This window comes from Anomaloglossus baeobatrachus, chromosome 6 (genome assembly GCF_048569485.1).
Source record: "Anomaloglossus baeobatrachus isolate aAnoBae1 chromosome 6, aAnoBae1.hap1, whole genome shotgun sequence".
In the NCBI taxonomy this organism is placed as follows: Eukaryota; Metazoa; Chordata; class Amphibia; order Anura; family Aromobatidae; genus Anomaloglossus; species Anomaloglossus baeobatrachus.
This window is the reverse complement of record NC_134358.1, coordinates 292728360-292738906: the sequence shown is the minus strand read 5'-3', so window position 1 is coordinate 292738906 and position 10547 is coordinate 292728360. Positions and strand designations below refer to the sequence as shown.

The window sequence follows — 10547 nt, the reverse complement described above, 5'->3', positions numbered from 1 at the left end:
TATAGTCCCAGTAGTGCACAGATATTTGCAGCACCTCTGCCTGCATTGCACACTCCAACTCATTATAGCTAAGCCATTATACTAGCAAACACTGAGTGTACCTAGTGTCATCCTAAACGTGGCTATTGGACTTCTGTATAGTCCCACTAGTGCACAGATATTTGCAGCACGTCTGCCTGCATTGTACACTCAAACTGATAGTTACTAAGCCATTATACTAGCAAACACTGAGTGAACTTAGTGTCATCCTAAACGTGGCTATTGAACTTTTGTACAGTCCCAGTAGTGCACAGATATTTCCAGCACGTCTGCCTGCATTGCACACTCAAACTGATAGTTACTAAGCCATTATACTAGCAAACACTGAGTGAACTTAGTGTCATCCTAAACGTGGCTGTTGGACTTCTGTATAGTCCCAGTAGTGCACAGATATTTGCAGCACGTCTGCCTGCATTACACACTCCAACTGATAGTTACCAAGCCATTATACTAGCAAACACTGAGTGTACCTAGTGGCATCCTAAACGTGGCTGTTGGACTTCTGTATAGTCCCAGTAGTGCACAGATATTTGCAGCACGTCTGCCTGCATTGCACACTCCAACTCATTATAGCTAAGCCATTATACTAGCAAACACTGAGTGTACCTAGTGTCATCCTAAACGTGGCTATTGGACTTCTGTATAGTCCCACTAGTGCACAGATATTTGCAGCACGTCTGCCTGCATTGCACACTCAAACTGATAGTTACTAAGCCATTATACTAGCAAACACTGAGTGAACTTAGTGTCATCCTAAACGTGGCTGTTGGACTTCTGTATAGTCCCAGTAGTGCACAGATATTTGCAGCACCTCTGCATTGCACACTCCAACTCATTATAACTAAGCCATTATACTAGCAAATACTGAGTGTACGTAGTGTCATCCTAAACGTGGCTATTGGACTTCTGTATAGTCCCAGTAGTGCACAGATATTTGCAGCACCTCTGCCCGCATTGCACACTCAAACTGATAGTTACTAAGCCATTATACTAGCAAACACTGAGTGTACCTAGTGGCATCCTAAACGTGGCTGTTGGACTTCTGTATAGTCGAAAACCACTTAAACACACCTCTATAAAAATAATTTATTTATTCAAATTAATGGTAGAAAAATATACGACACCAAATATCTGACATAGACACGAAAACACAGTGATCAAATACGGCCTAGTGGAGAGCAGAGGGAGCGTGCAAAGATAGATAGTTGATAGTTTAATGGCTCTCAGTGAACTAGGAGGGACTACAATACTCCTCAACTCCTCCTGCCTACTTGCGGAGAGTGTTGTAAAGTTTTGAACACTCCCCGCTCCGGGTGGCTGTCCCTATATATCCCTGTACTCCACTGACCTATACCACCACCACCAGGTGCATTGTGAGACGACCAGGACAACATATAGTATATTAAAATCTGTTGGTTCCTGACTAGGATTGCAGACTATGCTGCAGTCCAGATACTGTAAACAGCAGTTTAGGACAGAGCTGATGGGCCCGACAAGACCGGTACCCACAGCTCCTCCCGACGCATTTCCCCCCCTCCTAAATAAATGTTCGGGGGTTCATCAGGGGTGATTTAGCCAACAAACACCTGTGAAATAGACAAAAACAGACAGTTGGTGTCTTTCAATATAAAATCCAACCAATCTCCAAGAAATCCCCTTTACATACAAGACTTACTTGGAACTGCATCCAAGTGTGATGTAATAACAGCAGCAGGATATGCTTGTACAATATAGCTTGATACCATCAACACAGAGGACTACAGGTGTCCCCCTGGAATTACATATAGTTACACAGCATGTTAGTCATTGTGCCTCCAAAGTATCTCTGCACCATGCAGTAATCACACCTATCAGTGTATTTGTGCCACTACCTTCTTAGGTCCACTTTTCTTCTCCTCCAACATGTAGTATTAGTGTTGTTCCGTATCTAGCATCACCATATCTACATAGACAGTACAGACAATAAATATATGAGTCTATGTTTTAAAGTAACATCTCTCCACATCATACCATGAAGATGGTGTCTTATGGTATCTAATACTAGAACAGAGCATACCCATAGTAGGTAAATGATGCATAATGTTCTCCAGGACCAGTCAGCCCTTTGGCGCCACTTCTAGGCCTTTGCTATAAGAGAAAAGAAAATCATCTCAAAGGCCAAGGGGGTTTACATACTCTAAACTCACATAACCAAACAAAGGCATCAATGTCAAAAATACCTATAAGTCTGAATGACGGTTTTAGATGGTAGGTGATATACACTTTGGCACTTAAGATGAAGTGCAGCGTGCATTTACTAACAGAGTAGATGTCTGCCCTCTCTTAAATTGTGGATCCGGCTCCCCTGGTTAGCTCCCTGTAGAGAGAAGCATATTGTATAGCTCACATGCAGGGCAGATGCTTATTGGCTTACATTGCCCTATCACTTGTCATTACCTGGGCACTGGTATTTCATTAGAAGAGGCCCTAGGTGTTTCCTTAGTGGAAATCCTGCTTCAGATCCCACCAGTACATGAACACGTCCTGGGAAAACATAATGTACAACTAGCTCTAGTGCCAGGTTTTATCCCATCAAGCATATCCAGATACTGGATATTATATGCAGTCCTGATTAAATAAGGAGAGTTACCTACCAGCAAGAGGCTCAGTCTGTAGTGACCAAGGTACCAAGCGCTTAGACGTATAAAGTTCCTCAGGGCGCAGCAATGTGACCTCCCGGGCTGACGATCCAATGGTCCGTACTGTCCCTGCTACCTGCCTGCCTCATCAGTGCCATCAGATCTTTTAAAATGCCCGCACCCCAATATGGGGGTGGGACATCCTGTTCTCCGAAATGGACATATTGATGGGCCAATCGCAGACGGATCCTGTGTGGCCGGAAGTGACGCGTCAGGGACGGATTGACAGCTCCCACATTCAATCCTCATGACTCGCACTGCAGGGACTTCCTGTACTCCGAGATGGACATGTTAGTGGACCAATCAGAGACGGATCCTGTATGGCCGGAAGTGAAGCTTCAGGGACGGATTGACAGGTCCCACATCCAATCCTCATGACTGGCACTGCAGGGACTGACCTATCACCCAGTTGCAGCCGCCCTCAGTGACAGTCACACCCAGGCGTCCCAGCAACCGCATTAGCCTGGATACAGACAGATCCTGCCCGACCGGATGTGATATAGCTCAGATTGACAACATGATAGCCCTATACTGGTTGCTAGCACTCAAATCAAGTGTAATACTGAATCGCATCCAACCTCAGCGACACTAATTGCTATACCTAATCTTCTCAGTAATACCTACAGTCAGGATCGTTCCACCTAAGACCAAGTGTCTCCACATGCTTATGCAAATTGTCCACTGAGATTGTCTTGTGAGACAACCTGTATTAGTCAGCTAGCACATGCTGCCTGTGTCAGTTCATACAGACTAGAGACACAGTGATAATAGTCTGTCTGAGTCTATGAGAATGCCATTGCATGTCTCTAGGGGTTCTTGGATTATCTTATAATGAAAATAGGTAAAAATGACCCAGAAATTGGCAAGAAGATGCCTTTCCTATCCTACACCAGAAGCCAGAAGGGCTTATATAAAGCTGACAAAGCTCAAATTCTCATTTATTCCGACCGGGGAAACAGAATCTAACAGAAATATCCACCTAGCCTCGCGTTGGAGGATTTTATTGTTCCAGTCACCCCCCCGAATTGGTTTCTTGACCACCTTGATCACTTGAAAAGATATCGTGCCCGCGTCTCCATTATGGCATGTGTTAATATGTCGGGCTAAAGCCGTGTCTCTCTTATGGCCAATATCCCCCAAATGCTCCCCAATTCTGACACGTAGTTCCCTCTTAGTTTTACCCACGTATCCCATGGGGCAGCTGCAAGTGCACAGATACACTACTCCTTGGGTCCTGCAGTTTGCAAAATCTTTAATCCTAAAGACTCTGCCTGTCTTGTTGTTATGGAACTCTTTGTTTTGGTTAATTCGTGGGCAGTAGCTGCATCTACCACACCTGAATGTCCCTTGAGGCTTCCGATCCAACCAGGTCCCTTGCCCCTCTGGGGCCAAAAAATGGCTATGTGTTAACTTGTCCCTTATTGATCTCCCTCTTCTAAATGTGACACTGGCATGCGAAGAAATGCATTTCCCTATATCTGGATCAGATTTGAGGATCGGCCAATAACGCCTAAGCACCTCCATTATCCTGGGATTGTGATCGTCATACGTTCCTATTAGTCGGGTAATCTGCTCATCCTTTTGTCTTTTTTGTGGCCTAACAAGTTCTTTCCTTGGGGTTAGTCTAGCATATTTGTATGCTGGTTCTAGTACGTGCAGGGGATATCCCCTCTGTCGAAACCGACCTCCCATGTCTAAGGCCTGGGATTCGAAATCTGACAGGGACGAACAGTTTCGTCTAAGCCTGAGGAATTGTCCCTTAGGAATCCCCCTCTTCAGGGGTGCTGGATGATGGCTCTCCCATCTTAATAAACTGTTTGTCGCTGTGGGTTTCCTATAGATGCTAGTGACCAATCCCCCTCCTAAGTCCTTTGATATTTTAAGATCCAAAAAGGCTAGACTATCTGCACTGACTTCAAATGTGAATTTTAGCCCAAGATCGTTGCTGTTAAGTCTCTCAATAAATTCAGAAAAAAGGGCTTGCTCCCCCGTCCAGAGAACGAGGATGTCATCTATATAGCGCCCCCAGAATTGTATATGGGGGGCAAAGATGACATCCTCGTCTCTGAAGACATGGGTGTCTTCCCACCAGCCCAGGAACATGTTGGCGTATGTGGGGGCACAAGGGCTCCCCATAGCCGTGCCCCTGAGCTGGTGGTACACCCTTCCATCAAATAGGAAATAATTATGTGACAAAATATAGAGCAGGAGATCAACCACGAAATTGCTGTGTTCCCGGCACTGGTTACCTCGTGTAGAGAGGTAATATCGAACAGCTTCTATCCCCTTGTCATGTGGGATGCTGCTATAAAGCTGTTCCACATCAATTGATGCTAAAACTGTGCCTGGGTCTAAGATGATCCCGTCTAATTTGGAGATGAGGTCATTGGTGTCTCTAATGTAAGAGGCTAGACCAGTGACGAATGGACGTAGCACTGTGTCAACATAGACACCAGGATTTTGGCCAATCGCATCAATTCCTGATACAATGGGTCGTCCTTTCAAAGGACATAGACCCTTATGTATCTTAGGAGTGGCGTAGAAGGTGGCTATTACTGGGAACTTTTGATATAGAAAGTCATATTCTTTTTCAGAAATTACCTTCGTTTGAAGTCCTTTCCTCAGAAGGGTCTCAAGTTCCCTTAGATATTCAGTGGTTGGATCTTTAGGCAGTACTTGATAAGTTGTTCTGTCAGTCAGGATACGTTTACACATTGCCGGATAGTCTTTGGTGTTCATAATGACGGTGTTCCCCCCCTTGTCTGATGGTTTTATTGTGATTTGGGTATTTTTTTCCAGATTGCTCAATGCCTCCCATTCTTCCCTGTTCAGATTCGGCTTAACGGATCGTGATTTAGGTTGAATATTCTTGAGGTCCTTCATCACTAAATTTGAAAAAATATTAAGACTACTATAGTCCATTGGGGGTGGTGTCTTTTTACTCTTAGGTTTCAAATCAGTGAAAGGTCCCACACCTATACACTCTCCTCTCATTTCATCCAAATTTGATAATAGCCTAACGTCATGAAGCATTTCTGCTGGAATTCCCAGCCTACTGCATTCAATTTCATCATTGTGGGCAAAGAATTTTTTCCATTTTAATTTCCTTATAAATAATTCCAAATCCTTGGCCCATATGAACGGGTCGTATCTGGTTGTAGGGACGAATGTAAGGCCAAGCTTAAGAACCCTCATCTCCACCTCAGAGAGGTGGTAACTTGATAAATTAATGACCTGATGATCCAATGAGCTCGGGACATTTAGTTTTTTAAGTTTCTGTACCCATGATTTCTCAAGTTGTAGGGGTCCCGCCCCCCTAAAAAAGGGGTGGGTGCTGCGCTGTGGGGTCCTAACTGTTGATTCCCTTGAGAGGAGAACGGAGGAGAGGGCGGGGCAATGGGAGGGGCCATGTTGTCCAACGGTCTCGACTGTGCCCCACCTGAGTATGGTGTTCCCGAGTATGATGATGACCCATACCTTCCACCATTCCTGTCCCATTGCCAGTTCCTTCTACCCCCTCTACCCCAGTTCTTTTGTCTTCCCTGTTGATACCTTCTCTCCTTATTCCAATTGGGCACCAGCCTTCCCTGAGACTCAGAATCTGAGTAATCTGAGGATGAAACGTCAGTTTGAGGACCCGTGACCCCCGATGAGACCTCCTTCTGACCTGTGAAGTCAGCCAGGTCCCTCAGGAAGTGCTTGTGCTTCCTAGTTTTCAGATTTTGTTGATACTTATCAACAGCAAGTTGCAGTGAAGTTTCTTTGGTCACAAAATCGGGTTCTCCCTTAAACTTCACTGCTTCCTCCCTAAGATTTTGCAGGGTTTTGGAACTATTCTCTAGGGTGACTTTCTCCTCCTCCAGGAGAATGGTCATCAGTCTGATTGAGGAATTGGTCAATTCCTCCTCCCACCTACCAATCAGCCTATCTGTTCTTGATCTTTCTGCTGGTATAAGATTGATCCTAAGACCACGTGGAACAATTCTTTGCTTAATATAACGCTCAAGGGACTGTACTTCCCACCAAGATTTCACATTAATTTTATAAGCATCTAGCAATTCCGAGAAGACATTCCTGATAGTTGTCTTTCCTGTTCCCTGGTTACCAATCGCCTTGTCTGAAAACACCTCTTCGGCATCATCCAACCACCTAGTAGTGTTAATTGGTCCGGATAGAAATCCCGCCATTGATCACACATAGACCACTATTAGGATAACAACCAAGGTGGAGTTACACGAAAACCACTTAAACACACCTCTATAAAAATAATTTATTTATTCAAATTAATGGTAGAAAAATATACGACACCAAATATCTGACATAGACACGAAAACACAGTGATCAAATACGGCCTAGTGGAGAGCAGAGGGAGCGTGCAAAGATAGATAGTTGATAGTTTAATGGCTCTCAGTGAACTAGGAGGGACTACAATACTCCTCAACTCCTCCTGCCTACTTGCGGACAGTGTTGTAAAGTTTTGAACACTCCCCGCTCCGGGTGGCTGTCCCTATATATCCCTGTACTCCACTGACCTATACCACCACCACCAGGTGCATTGTGAGACGACCAGGACAACATATAGTATATTAAAATCTGTTGGTTCCTGACTAGGATTGCAGACTATGCTGCAGTCCAGATACTGTAAACAGCAGTTTAGGACAGAGCTGATGGGCCCGACAAGACCGGTACCCACAGCTCCTCCCGACGCGTTTCCCCCCCTCCTAAATAAATGTTCGGGGGTTCATCAGGGGTGATTTAGCCAACAAACACCTGTGAAATAGACAAAAACAGATGGTGTCTTTCAATATAAAATCCAACCAATCTCCAAGAAATCCCCTTTACATACAAGACTTACTTGGAACTGCATCCAAGTGTGATGTAATAACAGCAGCAGGATATGCTTGTACAATATAGCTTGATACCATCAACACAGAGGACTACAGGTGTCCCCCTGGAATTACATATAGTTACACAGCATGTTAGTCATTGTGCCTCCAAAGTATCTCTGCACCATGCAGTAATCACACCTATCAGTGTATTTGTGCCACTACCTTCTTAGGTCCACTTTTCTTCTCCTCCAACATGTAGTATTAGTGTTGTTCCGTATCTAGCATCACCATATCTACATAGACAGTACAGACAATAAATATATGAGTCTATGTTTTAAAGTAACATCTCTCCACATCATACCATGAAGATGGTGTCTTATGGTATCTAATACTAGAACAGAGCATACCCATAGTAGGTAAATGATGCATAATGTTCTCCAGGACCAGTCAGCCCTTTGGCGCCACTTCTAGGCCTTTGCTATAAGAGAAAAGAAAATCATCTCAAAGGCCAAGGGGGTTTACATACTCTAAACTCACATAACCAAACAAAGGCATCAATGTCAAAAATACCTATAAGTCTGAATGACGGTTTTAGATGGTAGGTGATATACACTTTGGCACTTAAGATGAAGTGCAGCGTGCATTTACTAACAGAGTAGATGTCTGCCCTCTCTTAAATTGTGGATCCGGCTCCCCTGGTTAGCTCCCTGTAGAGAGAAGCATATTGTATAGCTCACATGCAGGGCAGATGCATATTGGCTTACATTGCCCTATCACTTGTCATTACCTGGGCACTGGTATTTCATTAGAAGAGGCCCTAGGTGTTTCCTTAGTGGAAATCCTGCTTCAGATCCCACCAGTACATGAACACGTCCTGGGAAAACATAATGTACAACTAGCTCTAGTGCCAGGTTTTATCCCATCAAGCATATCCAGATACTGGATATTATATGCAGTCCTGATTAAATAAGGAGAGTTACCTACCAGCAAGAGGCTCAGTCTGTAGTGACCAAGGTACCAAGCGCTTAGACGTATAAAGTTCCTCAGGGCGCAGCAATGTGACCTCCCGGGCTGACGATCCAATGGTCCGTACTGTCCCTGCTACCTGCCTGCCTCATCAGTGCCATCAGATCTTTTAAAATGCCCGCACCCCAATATGGGGGTGGGACATCCTGTTCTCCGAAATGGACATATTGATGGGCCAATCGCAGACGGATCCTGTGTGGCCGGAAGTGACGCGTCAGGGACGGATTGACAGCTCCCACATCCAATCCTCATGACTCGCACTGCAGGGACTTCCTGTACTCCGAGATGGACATGTTAGTGGACCAATCAGAGACGGATCCTGTATGGCCGGAAGTGAAGCTTCAGGGACGGATTGACAGGTCCCACATCCAATCCGATCCATCCAATTTCATGTACTGGTGGGATCTGAAGCAGGATTTCCACTAAGGAAACACCTAGGGCCTCTTCTAATGAAATACCAGTGCCCAGGTAATGACAAGTGATAGGGCAATGTAAGCCAATATGCATCTGCCCTGCATGTGAGCTATACAATATGCTTCTCTCTACAGGGAGCTAACCAGGGGAGCCGGATCCACAATTTAAGAGAGGGCAGACATCTACTCTGTTAGTAAATGCACGCTGCACTTCATCTTAAGTGCCAAAGTGTATATCACCTACCATCTAAAACCGTCATTCAGACTTATAGGTATTTTTGACATTGATGCCTTTGTTTGGTTATGTGAGTTTAGAGTATGTAAACCCCCTTGGCCTTTGAGATTATTTTCTTTTCTCTTATAGCAAAGGCCTAGAAGTGGCGCCAAAGGGCTGACTGGTCCTGGAGAACATTATGCATCATTTACCTACTATGGGTATGCTCTGTTCTAGTATTAGATACCATAAGACACCATCTTCATGGTATGATGTGGAGAGATGTTACTTTAAAACATAGACTCATATATTTATTGTCTGTACTGTCTATGTAGATATGGTGATGCTAGATACGGAACAACACTAATACTACATGTTGGAGGAGAAGAAAAGTGGACCTAAGAAGGTAGTGGCACAAATACACTGATAGGTGTGATTACTGCATGGTGCAGAGATACTTTGGAGGCACAATGACTAACATTGCCTGCATTGCACACTCAAACTGATAGTTACTAAGCCATTATACTAGCAAACACTGAGTGTACCTAGTGTCATCCTAAACGTGGCTATTGGACTTCTGTATAGTCCCAGTAGTGCACAGATATTTGCAGCACGTCTGCCTGCATTGCACACTCAAACTGATAGTTACTAAGCCATTATACTAGCAATTTATGCTGTCAGTTTAAGGGCCGTAGTTGCATTGTCAGGGATATTTATTCTTTATTATTCTGCTGTTAATAAAGCTAGACCACCGCTGCAATCTACACCACCTCTCATTTTTTACTATCACATTTTCAGTGCACAATCTTGTCGCAATCAACATGAGTGGCAAAATGACAGATGCTGGTGGAAAGGGGAAGAGGCGTGGTGGAAAAGGAAAAAAAGGGTTTGTCCGTGGGGAAGGTGGCAAAGCTCCATTATCATCTGCTGAAGATAGACCATCTACCAGCAAAAGTAAGATGTCTACTACTTACCGTGGACAATCCGATGTGCTCCCTTTTTTATGGGCACGAACAACAGGAACAAAGGTAGATGATTGCCAAAAAAGGAAAATGCTTGAATCTCCATCAGCCCTGCACAGTATGGTGGAACTGAGATGGCTGAGTCTGCAGAGCTGTTCAGTCACACTATAGCCTGGGAATCAGAGGTCTGCTCCCAAGCTACAGTGAGTACAGAACAGGAAATGGTCTGCAGTGATGCCCAGAACCTTTGTGACTCTGATTCAGGCCGTGAGGACCAAGTTTCTGAGCATAATGTTGACCCTTTGTCACAAACTGTAACACCTGTGGTTATAGACAATGAGGAACATACTGATGAAGATGAGACGCAGATACCTGATTGGGTTGAC

The 10547-nt window shown here is 44.5% G+C and overlaps 3 long non-coding RNA genes across 3 annotated transcripts; 1 reads left to right on the top strand and 2 right to left on the bottom strand.

Annotated features, from left to right (window-relative positions):
* Window positions 1-1574: 1574 nt before the first annotated feature.
* LOC142244300 (uncharacterized) lies at window positions 1575-2560 on the bottom strand. The gene is made up of 6 exons (XR_012724500.1): window positions 2476-2560; window positions 2259-2395; window positions 2096-2166; window positions 1911-1981; window positions 1715-1810; window positions 1575-1625 (listed from the first exon to the last, which is right to left on the bottom strand). It is a non-coding gene; the product is annotated as an uncharacterized LOC142244300 (long non-coding RNA).
* A 4698-nt stretch (window positions 2561-7258) lies between these two features.
* LOC142244299 (uncharacterized) lies at window positions 7259-8418 on the bottom strand. The gene is made up of 6 exons (XR_012724499.1): window positions 8334-8418; window positions 8117-8253; window positions 7954-8024; window positions 7769-7839; window positions 7573-7668; window positions 7259-7487 (listed from the first exon to the last, which is right to left on the bottom strand). It is a non-coding gene; the product is annotated as an uncharacterized LOC142244299 (long non-coding RNA).
* Window positions 8419-9145: 727 nt separating this feature from the next.
* LOC142244298 (uncharacterized) lies at window positions 9146-9597 on the top strand. Its single transcript, XR_012724498.1, has 3 exons — window positions 9146-9257; window positions 9350-9420; window positions 9535-9597. It is a non-coding gene; the product is annotated as an uncharacterized LOC142244298 (long non-coding RNA).
* The last annotated feature ends 950 nt before the right edge of the window (window positions 9598-10547 follow it).